A 14,135-nucleotide genomic window follows, 5' to 3' on the forward strand; every position below is an offset into this window, starting at 1 on the left:
AAAAGATTTAGAAAAATAAATAAAAATCTAAAAATGCCAAAACAAATTTTCACCATCTAAAAAAAATATTTAGAATGAGATGAACATTTTCTTGGCCCTAAAATGCAGTTTTGAAAAACATGCAATTTTCCCTAAATTCAAATAAAATAGCAAAAACTCCAAAATAAATCTTATTTGATTTTTTTATTAAATCCTCAATATTTATTTATTTTGGGATAGTCATTTTATTCCCTCTTTCATATTTTTATAATAGATATAATTGAAGATAAAATAAATAAAATCAAATGATCCTATTTTCAAAATTTGAGAAAACTCAAATATGAAAATAACGAAATCTCCAACTCTGTCCGAGGGTCCTAGAGTTTGGTAGAATTTCTGGATCAGTCGAAAGCAATAAAATATGATATGCAATGATGATCTAGTGTATAACATTCCAAATTGAAAATTTGGGATGGTACACCTCCTCAACTTCAAAGTCCTCATCCTCTGAATCTGACGTTTTCTACTTCCTCTGCCTTGTTGTTGCCTTAGGTCGGTTGCTGGGAGTGCTTCTGCTCCCGTCATCTTAGCTGCCAGAGCGACTAGTGCCCTCACTCAGATTCACTTGCTCCTCAGACTTATTCTGGCTGTCACTCTGATCAGACATTCTGACACTGCAAGCTGACCCTGTGAATAGTTGTAGATGAGGTAGAATGGATGAGCATCACAAAGTGCAGAGTTTTTGCAAAATAATTGAGTCAAAAACTTAGTTTTAGTTTTTTACAGAAAGCATTTTGAAGCTACCGATTTGTTAAACTCGGTGACACCAAAGCAACAATCTGTGTCTAAACTTGTGATCTCGGTCAGACCGAGGCATAGTTCAGTGACACCGATATTGCAAGGGTTTCACAAAGTTCTGAACTCGGTCACACCGATTTGTAAGTCTTGGTCAGACCTAAAATTATGAGTGCAGTGGCCTAAGCCAAATTGGTGAGACCGATTTCCACAACTTGGTCGGGCCGAGATGAGTTCGGCGGAAACCTAACCCTAAATTTTCGAATGAAAACTAATCTAAAGGAAGTTTACTTTGGATAGAATGATCTCATATGTGGTAAGATTCATGGCATTGTCTTTGTGCTAAGAATCAGAGTTAAAAGATTGCACAAAGAGTCGAACGCATACCCTAACTCGGCGTTGAGCTCGCTACAGCGGCAACGGAGGTGAAGATTTCTGTTGACGGCAACGAAGACCAGCGGCTGAACGTTGCTGCTGACGAGAGAAAGATCCGGAGACCCGAGTCGGCTGAGCAGGACACGTGCAGGCAAATATGTTTCGGAGAAGTTTCCAAATTTAACCCGTCGGTACATATATGCTGACCCTGTCGGTGTGACCGAGTGGAACAACTCGGTGGCACCAAGATGCAGAATCGCAAGCAGTTACTGCAACTCGGTGTGACCGAATGGTTCTAATCGGTTGCACCCAGATTGAAATCCTAGATCAACTCAGTGAACTCAGTATGACCGAAAAGGATGAATCGGTGAGACCAAAATGCATAGAGAGGTTTTGGAAGTTTAAGTCTATGACGAATCGGTGACTCCGAGTGCTCCTCACCCAGAGAGTTCGAATCTGACTTGATCAAACTTTGTGATGTAGCATGAATAGAGTTTGAGACGAGAAAAGCATAGATATCTAGAGGAAGTTTTTAGGCATTCTTATCCACCCAATTGGCAAAAGAAGAAGAGCCAAACAATCAGGGGAATAAATGGATGTCCTCGAATGAGAAAAATATGCAATCAACATGATCACACAATAAAATGGGAAATGAAATATGTGGCAATGCATGCAGAATCACCTTAGCATCTATCAAGCAATTGGCGATGACTAGGTCATCCATATACGAGTATATTGACTTAGGAGTCAAATGAGAACATTTGATCATTGGTCATACTCATCGTTTAAGCAAAAGTGGGGTTACCACTTTTACATAAAGCATTGTTATGTTCACACCCTTAGAGTTGCTTTAGACTAATTCTTAGAGTAAAGCTCCCCTTAGATGTGATATCCCCCCTGAGAGGGATGAACTAACCTTGGATTTTGTCGATGATGACTTCATGTAGGTGTTGAAGATGTGGATTAGTCCCACAAGGAACAAACAAGGATACCCATAGACATAGAGTGAAGCACACACACGATAATGTTCATGAAAGCACTAAATTACCTTGTCCCTTGTCTTCCCAACAAGAGGTTTTGTGACTCCTTGAACTAGTGCAAGATGTGGAAGTTGTTTGCACTTGTCCTTACCAAAATAAATATGAGTGAAGTATGTTGGCGGAGTCACCCTCAAGAACTCTCTAGTTCTTCTTCTTTGGGGTCCACATCATCTTGATGTGAATCCTTGGGGTTGTAGATGTACTTGATGAAGTAGAACTTGATGTAGACTTGGGAACCCACTTGACCAAGGCCTTTGGAGCATCTTCAAATGCATCAATCTCCTCTTGAAGCTTGTCCTTGCCTTTTAGCTTGTGGTCTTGTGGTAGAAGATCATCTTGAGCTTGTGTTCCTTTGAAGGAAGTAGGATCATACTTCTCTTGTTGAGGAACAAACTTCGTCTTGGGGTATTGATCTTCTTCCCACTCAACTCCATTGGCATTGAACTTTCATTCAAAACCAACACCTTGATTCATTTGGTGCCTTCCTTGCTTGCGTACAATTTCCTCAAATTGTTTGCTTCCGGCAAGGATCTTGTAACCACCTTTCTCTATAATTCCCTTCAATAAGCTATTTTCTTGCTCAAGTGTAACTTGGCTAGGAGAATCATTCCTGGAATCAAGAGAACTACTAGAAGCAGCAATATTGGATTTAGCATGATTATTGTTACTACTAGAAGAAAAATCTTTCTTACTCTTGTTGCTAGATTTTACTTGTGGCATGTAAGTAGACAAGAGTAAACGCTTGGCAATGTAAGAAGAACTTTCTTCCAAAGATCATCATTGATGGCTTTTAAGAACCCATGTGCTTGCTCAAGATTAAGATTCTAGAAGCATAGCTTCTCATGAGTTTTTAAAAGTTCTCGATGATCTTCTGAAGTAGTTTCATGAGCTAACTTAAGAGTGTTTAGTTCTTTACTTAGACGCTCAATCTCCTTCTTATCATTTTCATTCGTTTCATCTTGATTAGCATGATTAATAGCATTTCATCATGGTATTCATCACTAGAATTTTCAACAAGTAAATCATCATGACCTAGCAAATCATCTTCATCACTATTAAAATCAACATACTCGGGTTGTGATACCTTGGGGCATTTAGCCATGAAGCATCTTCCAATTGCTTCATTTAGTGACTCAAATATGTCATAGGAGTTGGTTGACACAAGTTCTAGACCGACAACACCTTCAACTTGAGTACATTTGGAGTCGGAGTGATAACTTCTCTCGGAGTGGTGGTAGGAGTCGGAACTGGATACCCATTCACCAACATGAGCTAGATGTCTTCGTTTTGTGTAGCTCCGTGATGAATTTTCCTTCCTTTCCGAACCCTTGCTTCTACGAGAGGTTCTTCGTTCATAGCAATCATCTCTACTCCTTCTCTCCCGAGGAGGTGATTCTTCCTTTTCGCTTTTGCTTTTAGGTGAGTCTTCTCTTCTTTTGTATGGAGCCGTACACTCATTGGAGTAGTGTTCGGGTCTTCCACAATTGTAACAATTTCGCTCACGACTAGAAGATCTTTTGTCATTATAGTACCTTGACTTGGAACTCCTTTGCTTGCTTCTACTCTTGTAGAATTTGTTGAAGTTCTTCACCATTAAACCCAATTATTCATTGAAGTCCTGTTTGTCACTTAATGATGTAGGAGCATCACATGAGGCTTTGTAAGCACCAGTAGACTTGTTGTGAAGCTCTTCTTTGTCCTTGAGTGACATCTCATGAGCAACAATTCTTCCAATGACTTTGGTTGGCTTGATATCTTTGTAATTTGGCATCATTTGGATCAAAGTGCACACAGTATCATATTTTCCATCCAAGGCTCTTAGGATCTTCTTGATGAGGAATTTGTCGGTCATCTCTTCACTTCCTAAGCCGCCAATCTCATTTGTGATGAGAACAAGCCTAGAGTACATTTCAGTGACACCTTCACTATCCTTCATTTTGAACTTATTAAGTTGACTTTGAAGCACATCCAACTTGGATTCCTTGATGGAGTTGGTACCTTCGTGCATATCAATCAAAGTATCCCAAATTACCTTTGCATTCTCAAGACGTCTGATTATGTTGAATTCTTCGGGGCACAGTCAGTTGAAGAGGATATCGCAAGCTTGATCATTGTATTGCCACATCTTCAATTCTTCCGCGGTAGCTTCACGATTCGGTTCACTCCCATCGAAGAATTCACCTTGCAAACCAATACACACAATAGCCCAAACGGTAGGGTTATGTCCAAGAATATGCATTTTCATCTTATGTTTCCAACTAGCAAAATTAGTACCATCAAAGTAAGGACCTCTACGGTGGTAATTTCCCTCGCTAGATTGCATACTCTCCTAGGTTGTGAAACCAAGGCTATGATCACCAAAGCTATGGAAATCAAGGCAAATGGACACGAAAGCTCTGATTCCACTTGTAGGATCGAAAGTATATCTAGGGGGGTGAGTAGACTACTTGACCAAATAAAAACCTAGCCTTTTCCCAATTTTAATTATTGGCAGATTTTATCAACTTAACTAGTCAAGCAATCAACCTACACATGCAATTCTAAGAGTATAGCAGCGGAATGTAAATCATTGCATATGAAGGTAAAGGGGAGGAGTTTGGAGGGAGCAAACGCTATGTTGACACGGAGATTTTTGGCGTGGTTCCGATAGGTGGTGCTATCATGCATCCACGTTGAAGGAGACTTCAACCCACGAAGGGTAACGGCTGCGCGAGTCCACGGAGGGCTCCACCCATGAAGGGTCCATTAAGAAGCAACCTTGTCTATCCCACCATGGCCATCGCCCACGCAGGACTTGCCTCATCTGGGCAGATCTTCAGGAAGTAGGCGATCTCCTTGCCCTTACAAACTCCTTGTTTAAACTCCACAATCTTGACGGAGGCTCCCGAGTGACACCTAACCAATCTAGGAGACACCACTCTCCAAAAGGTAATAGATGGTGTGTTGATGATGAACTCCTTGCTCTTGTGCTTCAAATGATAGTCTCCCCAACACCCAACTCTCTCTCACAGATTTGGCTATGGTGGAAAGTTGATTTGAGTGGAAAGCAACTTGGGGAAGGCTAGAGATCAAGATTCTTGTGGTTGGAATGGAATGTCTTGATCTCAACATATGAGTAGGTGGTTCTCTCTTAGAAAATGAATGTCGGAAATGTAGGCTTGTTCTGATGGCTCTCTCTATGAATGAAGAGTGGGTGGAGGGGTATATATAGCATCCACACAAAATCTAACCATTACACACAGATTCCCAAACTCGGTGAGACCGAATGGTGAGACTCGGTCAGACTTATTCAGTTCAAAATGTGAATGTTAGGCTTTTCGATGGGACCACCATGATCAACTCGGTGGGACCAATGTGCTCGGGATAGGGCATAACTTGATCTTGGTGACACCAATCACATGAACTCGATGAGACACTTCCAGTAATAGGCAAACTTGGTGGGACCGATTCACTCAGTTTAGTGAGACCAGAACGTTACGAATAGGAAATAGGGAGTTTGCATTGCGAACTCGATGGGACCGATCGCTCATTTCGGTGAGACCAAAAAATTATGAAAAGGAAACAGAGAGTTTGCAATCCCATCTGAGTAAAACCGAGATCCCTATCGGTGAAACCGAAGTGATTAGGGTTTGTGGCAGTGGCTATGTCAAATGAACTCGATGGCGCCGCATAGATCAAATCGGTGGGGCCGAGTTTGACTTCAGGTTTAGGACATATGTGGAAATGAGAAAGTGGTTGAGGGTTTTTGGAGCATATTGAGGGAGTCCTGGATTAGGGGGTATCCGGACAACCGGACTATATACATCGTCCGGACTATTGAAGCGTGAAGATACAAGACTCAAGACTCCGGCCCGTGTCCGGATGGGACTCTCCTTTGCGTGGAAGGCAAGCTTCGCAATCTGGATATTGTATTTACTTCCTTGTAACCGACTCCATGTAAACAGGAGAGGTTAGTCCTTAGAAGGCCGATCACAATTACCATCATAATCATCATATGCTAGCTTCTAGGGTTTAGCCTCTACGATCTCGTGGTAGATCTAATCTTGTACTACTCATATCTTCAATATTAATCAAGCAGGAAGTAGGGTTTTACCTCCGTCGAGAGGGCCCGAACCTGGGTAAACATTGTGTCCCATGCTTCCTGTTACCATCAGCCTAAGACGGACAGATTGGGGCCCCTACCCAAGATCCGCCGGTTTTGGCACCAACATTGGTGTTTTCATTGAGAGTTCCTCTGTGTCGTCGCCACAAGGCTCGATGGCTCCTTCAATCATCGTCAACGACATGGTCCAGGGCAAGACCTTGCTCCCCGGACAGATCTTCGTGTTCGGCGGCTTCGCACTGTGGGCCAGTTCACTTGGCCATCTGGAGCAGATCGACAGCTACGCCCCTGGCCACCAGGTCAGGTTTGGAAACTTGAATTACACGACCGATGTTCGCAGAGTCTTGATCTTCGACGGATTTGGTCCTGTGCCAGGAGCACCAGACATTCACGACGAGCACGACTTAGACCTGTTGTCGGACAATGCTCGGGATATCACCCCTGTAGTAGCCCCAGACCTAAATCTAGAGCAAGCTGTGTTGCCTAAGGATGGAGGGATGGACCACGCCTCGCAAGCCGCACACTCATCGGCGGTGGAGCCGAACCCTAGCCTCACCTCTGTGGCAGCCTGTGATTCCGGACCCCGGACTCGTATCTGGTTGTTGGTTCCAGTCCGCGCACTCTCGAGCCAGCCGAGCCAGGTTGGGCTCCGATGATGGAGTTTACCGCTACGGATATCTTCCAGCACTCGCCCTTTGGCGACATGCTGAACTCATTAAAGTCTCTCTCTTTGTCAGGAGGCTCTTGGCCGAACTATGTCCGGCTCGAGTGGGAAGTAGGCGACGGAGGATTTCGTTGCCCACCCACCACCCACTTCATTGCCATGGTCGATGATTTAACCGGCGTGCTTGACTTTGACTCCAAAGACATCGACGGTACTAATGACGATGCAGGAGAAGTACATGAACCACCACTCACAGGGCGGTGGACAACCACCTCCTCATACGATATATATATGGTGGACACTCCGAAGGAAACCAATGGCGATGAGGCAACAGAGAATAACCCCTCAGGGAGAAAAAAAAGCATGGTCCTTGTCAGCGCCGCTCCAAGCCCCGCCACAGTGATACCGGCCCAGGAGAAGAAACAATCCGAATGGCGTTAAAGATGAATACAACCCTGATCAGCCTACCTTCAAGCAGGCCGGACTGGCCACGGTGGGATACTGGGAGAGGAACAACTATACACCCCCCTCCGAAGACGAGGTAAGCCTCGGCAATGACGAATTCGGCGTGCCCGAAGATCCAGTGGAACAACTTCGCTTCAAGCGACGACTCATGGCCAGGGCAAGGAGCCTGCAAAGGAAGCAAGAGCAGCTTAAAGCTGACCAAGATTTGCTCGTGGATAGGTGGACCAAAATCCTGGCCACCGAAAAATACGGACTCGGCCGCCTCGGCAAAGGGCACACGCGGCACAACTGCCTACCTCAACCTAAGGAGGAGAAGCCAAGGCACACACCCCGACGTCAACACATCACTACGGTCCAAGACAGTAAGAAGGTTACACGAAGAGGCATCCTCAAGCCTCGGTGCAATGGTCATAAATGTCAAGTCAGGGAAGCTGGTGCCAAGTCCAGCAACTCCCAGTCCGGTCAACGGACAAAGAACAGCTCAAGCCTATTCGGCCCGAGCCACATACTCGATCAACCATGTGAAATTCACGGTACTCCTAGAAGGACGTCAAAGCATACCAATAGAGAATGCTGGATCCTCAAAACAAAGCGGACAGTCATGTGCCAGAAACAATGAGGGGAGGCGTCTAGTCAAAAAACCCGCCAGAGCATAAAAGTATGGCCGATCTCCCCTGATCACACTAACCACAGCAATTCAATTGTCGTACCCCTAGACCTAGTAGTCCGGGGGCTCCATAACACATAAAGCCCCCGCGGGTATCAAACCACAAATAACATCTTCTAAAAGATGCCAGGTGCAAAGGCCAAGTTTATTGGCCCACCACTCTAACGGTTGTTTTCGGATCACCAAAAAATTCCATGCCAAAGAATAATTCTTCGGCACCTTCCCCTCATACGGTAATTCATTGTATTCTAACGGGATGAACCACTTTGACTAGATTCCACATGGTAAACCATTAAGCCAACACCGTGTGATATGATCACACTTATAGGCAAAGCCGAACCCCGCCCTTAGAGCGGAAACCATACAGCTGCCGGAGCAGCGAGTCGTGCATGCCTATCAAAATTTTGATACGACAGCCAACTATACGGACACCCAGTGAGGAGTCCGTGCTACTTCATGGTATAACGGCTAGATTAACCAGGATCCGATTAGGAACCCTCGGATCAACCGCAAGAGGACGTTCAGCTATCTCCAGGCATCTTCCTTTGCAAACTAACTTTGATGCAGAATAGGATTGGCGACGTAGAATAGGCCCGGACACACAAAGGGCAGGAACATGCATGTGAACCCCCACAAAGAAGGCAGTCCAGATTCACTTCAGATCCACTCAAAGCCCCCTCCAGTCCGGCCATCACAGGTTCCGTCAAAAATACCTCTTTTCATAATCATAAATCGTACTCATATGCATAGACATATCATCCTACTACAATGCGTGGACTTAAATAGCACTTACCGGTCGTTGCTTATCATCGACGCCTCTTTGCCAAAAACCGCAGCCACGCCTTGTGTTACGCCCGATCATGCCGGGGGCTTCATAGTACGGCAATAAAGTCCGACCATCTTTTCGGTCGCTCGGCACCCCGAACTTATAGCACTATATGCATCAGCTCCAAAGCATGTCTTGGGTCATTGGTTGGGTTTGCCCGGCTCCCATGTTTTGGTACCTTACGTTCCGTTCTATCGGCTAAGGTAGCGCTGGGAGAACTACTGCGATTGTGACCCGGTACTGCCAGACGAGCACCTTAGTAGAGAAAGCCAAAAACCGACTGTCATGATACAGCGAGAGCTGGTCAGCTGTTCGAGAGGTTGTAAAATCCTTAAAGATTTATTCCGCATAACGCCATTATAAATGCAGAGTGCGATGGATCGGTCTTCCGATCAGGCACCAATAGAGCCCCTAGTTTGGCCTTCCGAACATTAGGAGCTGCGCCGACCATACTCAAATTCCTATGGCTAAGTGAGAGTGGTAAAGCCCTATAGTCCGATTGCCTGGTTCGTGGTGAGGAACACCTCCTTAAAAGGACCCAACCATGGGATAAAGAGTGTTCAGATATGTCCCGAACACCCCCCGTATTTTTTTTGTGGGGGCAGAAGCCGACGACTGGCCAACTCTCAGGATTTACATACAATAAATAGCCGCACGGGAAGAACATATGTTCAAACAAAGAAGGAAATATATAATAAAAGTGCCATTATCCCATATTACAAAGAACTGCACGAATGCCCTCAGGGAAATATAATGTCTTTGGTACACTTATCCGCCACAAGGTGGGCCCCCTTCAGTACACCTCCATAGTACAGCTCGGGCTTGCGGTGCTCCTTACCCTCCGGCGGCCCCTCAGTCATCAACTTCTCCGCATCAAGCTTCCCCCAATGCCCTTTTGCACGGGCGAACGCCATGCGCGCACCTTCGATACAGATTGATCGCTTGATAGCATCAAGCCGAGGACAGGCGCCCACAATCCGCTTCATGAGTCTGAAGTAACTGCTTGGAATTGGCTCCGCGGGCCACAGCCGGACAACCAAGTCCTTCATTGCTAGTTTGGCCGCCTGGTGCAGTTTGACCAGCTGCTTCAGCTGATTGGTAAAAGGCACCGGATAGTTCGGCGCCAAATACTGCGACAAGAAGTTCCTCTCCGTAGACTTCTTTTCCTCGGTCCAGTAGAATTGGGCGGCATCTAATATGCTGCGAGGCAGATCCGCAAATGCCCCTGTAAAAACAAGAATTCAGCTTGTCGCTTAGAGTTCTCCCCACTATCAGGTAAAAATGGCCATGAATACAATAGGCCTCACCAGCCGCAACTTTCTGGGCCTCCTGAATGTCCCGTACAGCCCCTCGGGCTTCTTCCCGAGCATCTTCCGTGGCTTGGCGAGCTTGGGCGAGTTCGGATTCTTTCCCTGCTAGACTCTGCTCCAAGCCCTCTCTTTTCTTCACAGCCTCCTGGAGCTCCCGCTCAGCTGTGATGACCCTGGCCTCGTGTTTTTCACGAAGCGCCTGTTCGGCAGCAGCCTTCTCATTGGCATCATCCACAGCCTTCTTCAGTGCCTCATATTCAGCACTCGCTCCTAGGTCATAGAACACAAATACTTTTCAATAGGCACAATTACTCATTCGTGCCTAATGCAAGACAATGTTTCAACATACCTTGCTTGTACTCTAATTGCTTCTTCACATGGCCAAGTTCCTCCTCAGCTCGTTTTAGGCTCTGCTTCAGTTCAGACACTTCCGCATTATGAGAGGTCGTCTTCTCCGCAGATGCCTGTTTTTACACAAAGGGGTATACGTCATTAACAAAGGTTCCCACAAAAACAGAGGATTTGATCCCCTGCCCGACTCTCTCTCTTTCGCTGGACAGTGTATCAGGGGATACTACTCATATTATGATGATTCCTCAAAGGTTTCTTAGAAAACATACCTCAAAAGCCTTTATAAGGCCAAGGCAGGACTCATTCAGCCCGCTTTCGGCAGACTGAATCTTTTCAACCACCGCACCCATGAGGGTCCGATGTTCATCGACAATAGACGCGTTCTTTAACACTGTCGATAGACCACCCGGCAGCTCTGCATGGACAGAGATTGCTGGCGGAGTAGGCAAGCCTCCCTCCGTCAAAGGTGGCTTCTCGCCTGATCCTGGAGCCTTAGAGGTCTCCAGGAACTTATCCGGCTTCGGTCCGAACCCGAGATTGCCCCCATCGTCGACATGCCGTGGGGCCACCGCCCCCATGTGTCTGGCTCCAGAGACATGCCTCCCTTGGTCCGGGCCTCTTTGAGACGACACCTGGGTGGCGCGCCTGGACTTCGGGGAAGGAGCCTCCGGAGGCGTCTCGCTCGCCACAACATCTGAGCTCAGCAAATCCTCCGAGGAGGACTGTCCGACACGAGACCTCGCCAGGCTGTACGAAATATGGCGACAGTTAAAACTACTGTACACAAACGACCCTAGATGCATATGCGCGTTCGGATTTCAGATACTTATGATTTTTCTAGGGGCTGGGCCCTGGGATCCCACGTTGGGCTGTTATCTGCAGCCGTGATGGATGCCTCTAGGTGGGAACATCTCCCCCTCTTGGGAGATTCGGCCTCCAGGGACGGGGAAGCCACCCTCTTCTTCCCACCTTCAGAGTGAGGCTTGTCCTCCTCTGCTTCCTCCTCTTCGCCTTCGGAAGAAGGAGCGTCGCTGGAGTCTTTGGTTTTTTCGTCCAAAGCCTCACGGCGACGGAGGCCACTCCGGGTCTTTTTGACCTTCTTTGAGACCTCTTTCTTTGGCGCCTCTTAAGGCACGGGGACCAGCATCTTCGTCAGAAGAGGTCCGGCCGGTTCTTCCAGCAGCGGGGCCGGACAATGTATTCGCACCACCTTCTTTATCCATGCCTGGGGTCACGATGAAACACGATGAAAATGTCTCCCTCAGGACATGCCAACTGAAGCATGGATGGACAAAGCGTGGCTGTAACTTAACGGGCTTGCAGAATGGGATAATTGATACCCATGGTCCTCGGCGAAGCCCGGCCATGATTTGCCGGACTTAAAGAGCACCTTCCAGATATCCTTGTGGGAGGAATCATAGAGCTCCCGAAGGGTTTGGTGCTCAGTTGGGTCGAACTCCGACAAAGTGCAGGCTCGGCGCTGGCAAGGTAGAACCAGGCGGACTAGCATCACCTGGACTATGTTGACGAGTTTGACGTCCTTGCCGACCACGCTCTGAATGCGCGTCTGGAGAAGTGACAGCTCATCAGACGAGGACCAGTTCGGGCCCTTCTTGGGCCAGGACGTGAGTCGCTGTGGGGCTCCGGATCTAAATTCAGGAGCTGCAGCCCACTTTTTGCCGCGTGGTTCGGTGATATAGAACCACTGCTACTGCCACTCCTTGACGGAGTCATTGAAGTCACCCTTCGGCCAAATGGCCTTGGGCATCTTGCTCACCATGGCGCCGCCGCACTCGGCGTGTTCGCCACTCACCACCTTGGGCTTCTCATTGAAAATCTTCAGCCACAGGCCGAAGTGAGGCGAAATCCGGAGAAAGGCCTCGCACATGACGATGAGCGTCGAGATATTGAGGAATGAATTGGGGGAAAGATCATGAAAATCAATCCCATAGTAGTACATGACCCCACGAACAAATGGGTGAAGGAGAAACCCGAGCCCGCGGACAAAATGGGGAAGGAACACGACTCTCTCGTGAGGCTCTGGAGTAGGGACGACCTATCCCGCCGGTGGGAGACGGTGGCCGATCTTCTTGGCCAGATACCCGGCTTCCGGAGCTTCTTGATATCCTTCTCCCGGACGGTAGAGGCCATCCATCTGCTTCCTCCTCCGGATCCGGATATCTTTGGAAAATCTCTTTTCCATGGAAAAGGAGAATGGCTGGGCGTTAGGGCTCGATCAGAGGGGAATGGGCTAGCGGAAGGAGAACACATGGGTAAAGAGGAAGAGACCTTAGCTCTTTATAGAGACGGCAAAGGCTTTTTGCGCCTCCCCGCTTGCCTGGTGGAACCCGCTCGCTCCCCACTCGCCGCGATTAGCGGTGAGGTTGGACTATCCATACCCGTATTGATGAGAATCCCATAATAAGGGGACACGATCTCTGCTATGGCTAAACGTGCATAAGAAACCGCCTCGCGATGTGCGTTGTGGCTGGTTGTGGGAAAACGGTTGGAATAATGACCCGATCGAAATGACATGTCACGTTGTCTAAAAAGTTGTCAGCAGATTGCATTTATGAAATATCATTCTCTCTACGGTGGTATGTGAAGATCATCTCGCAGATCCGGACACGGTCTAAGTGTTCGATAATTACTTTGGAGTATTCGGAGATGGAACCCGCCTTGCAATGCCGACGACAAGACTGCGCACCGGAGTCGTCGTCATTGAATCCTGGTTCAGGGGCTACTGAGGGAGTCCTGGATTAGGGGGTATCCGGACAGCCGGACTAGATACATCGTCCGGCCTATTAAAGCGTGAAGATACAAGACTCAAGACTCCGGCCCATGTCCGGATGGGACTCTCCTTTGCGTGGAAGGAAAGCTTGGCGATCTAGATATTGTATTTCCTTCCTTGTAACCGACTCAATGTAAACCCTAGCCCTCTCCGATGTCTATATAAACCGGAGAGGTTGGTCCTTAGAAGGCCGATCACAATTACAATCATAATCATCATAGGCTAGCTTCTAGGGTTTAGCCTCTACGATCTCGTGGTAGATGCACTCTTATACTACTCATATCTTCAATATTAATCAAGCAGGAAGTAGGGTTTTACCTCCATCGAGAGGGCCCGAACCTGGGTAAACATTGTGTCCCTTGCTTCCTGTTACCATTAGCCTAAGACACACAGATCGGGACCCCCTACCCGAGATCCGCCGGTTTTGACACCGACACATATCACTAAGAATTTTGAGCAATTAAGCCATTAAGCAACACCTCATCCCCTTTTAATAGTTGAGGGTCGAGGGGTCGAGCGTCGCCGAAGGGGCGAGGGGTCGAGGATTTGCCATCCCGACAACGACACACTGACCCCCTGACCCGGACACCCCGACACCTACACAACACCCCGACCCTGCCTCGACACCCCGACACTGCGACCCCGACCCTGACACAGCACCCGACACGACACCACCAACCCTCACACAGCACCCTAACATGACACCATCGACCCCGACACAGCACCTCGAGACGATAGCAACGACACCCTGACCCCCGACACGACACCTC

Source organism: Triticum dicoccoides, chromosome 4B (genome assembly GCF_002162155.2).
Source record: "Triticum dicoccoides isolate Atlit2015 ecotype Zavitan chromosome 4B, WEW_v2.0, whole genome shotgun sequence".
Taxonomy (NCBI): Eukaryota; Viridiplantae; Streptophyta; class Magnoliopsida; order Poales; family Poaceae; genus Triticum; species Triticum dicoccoides.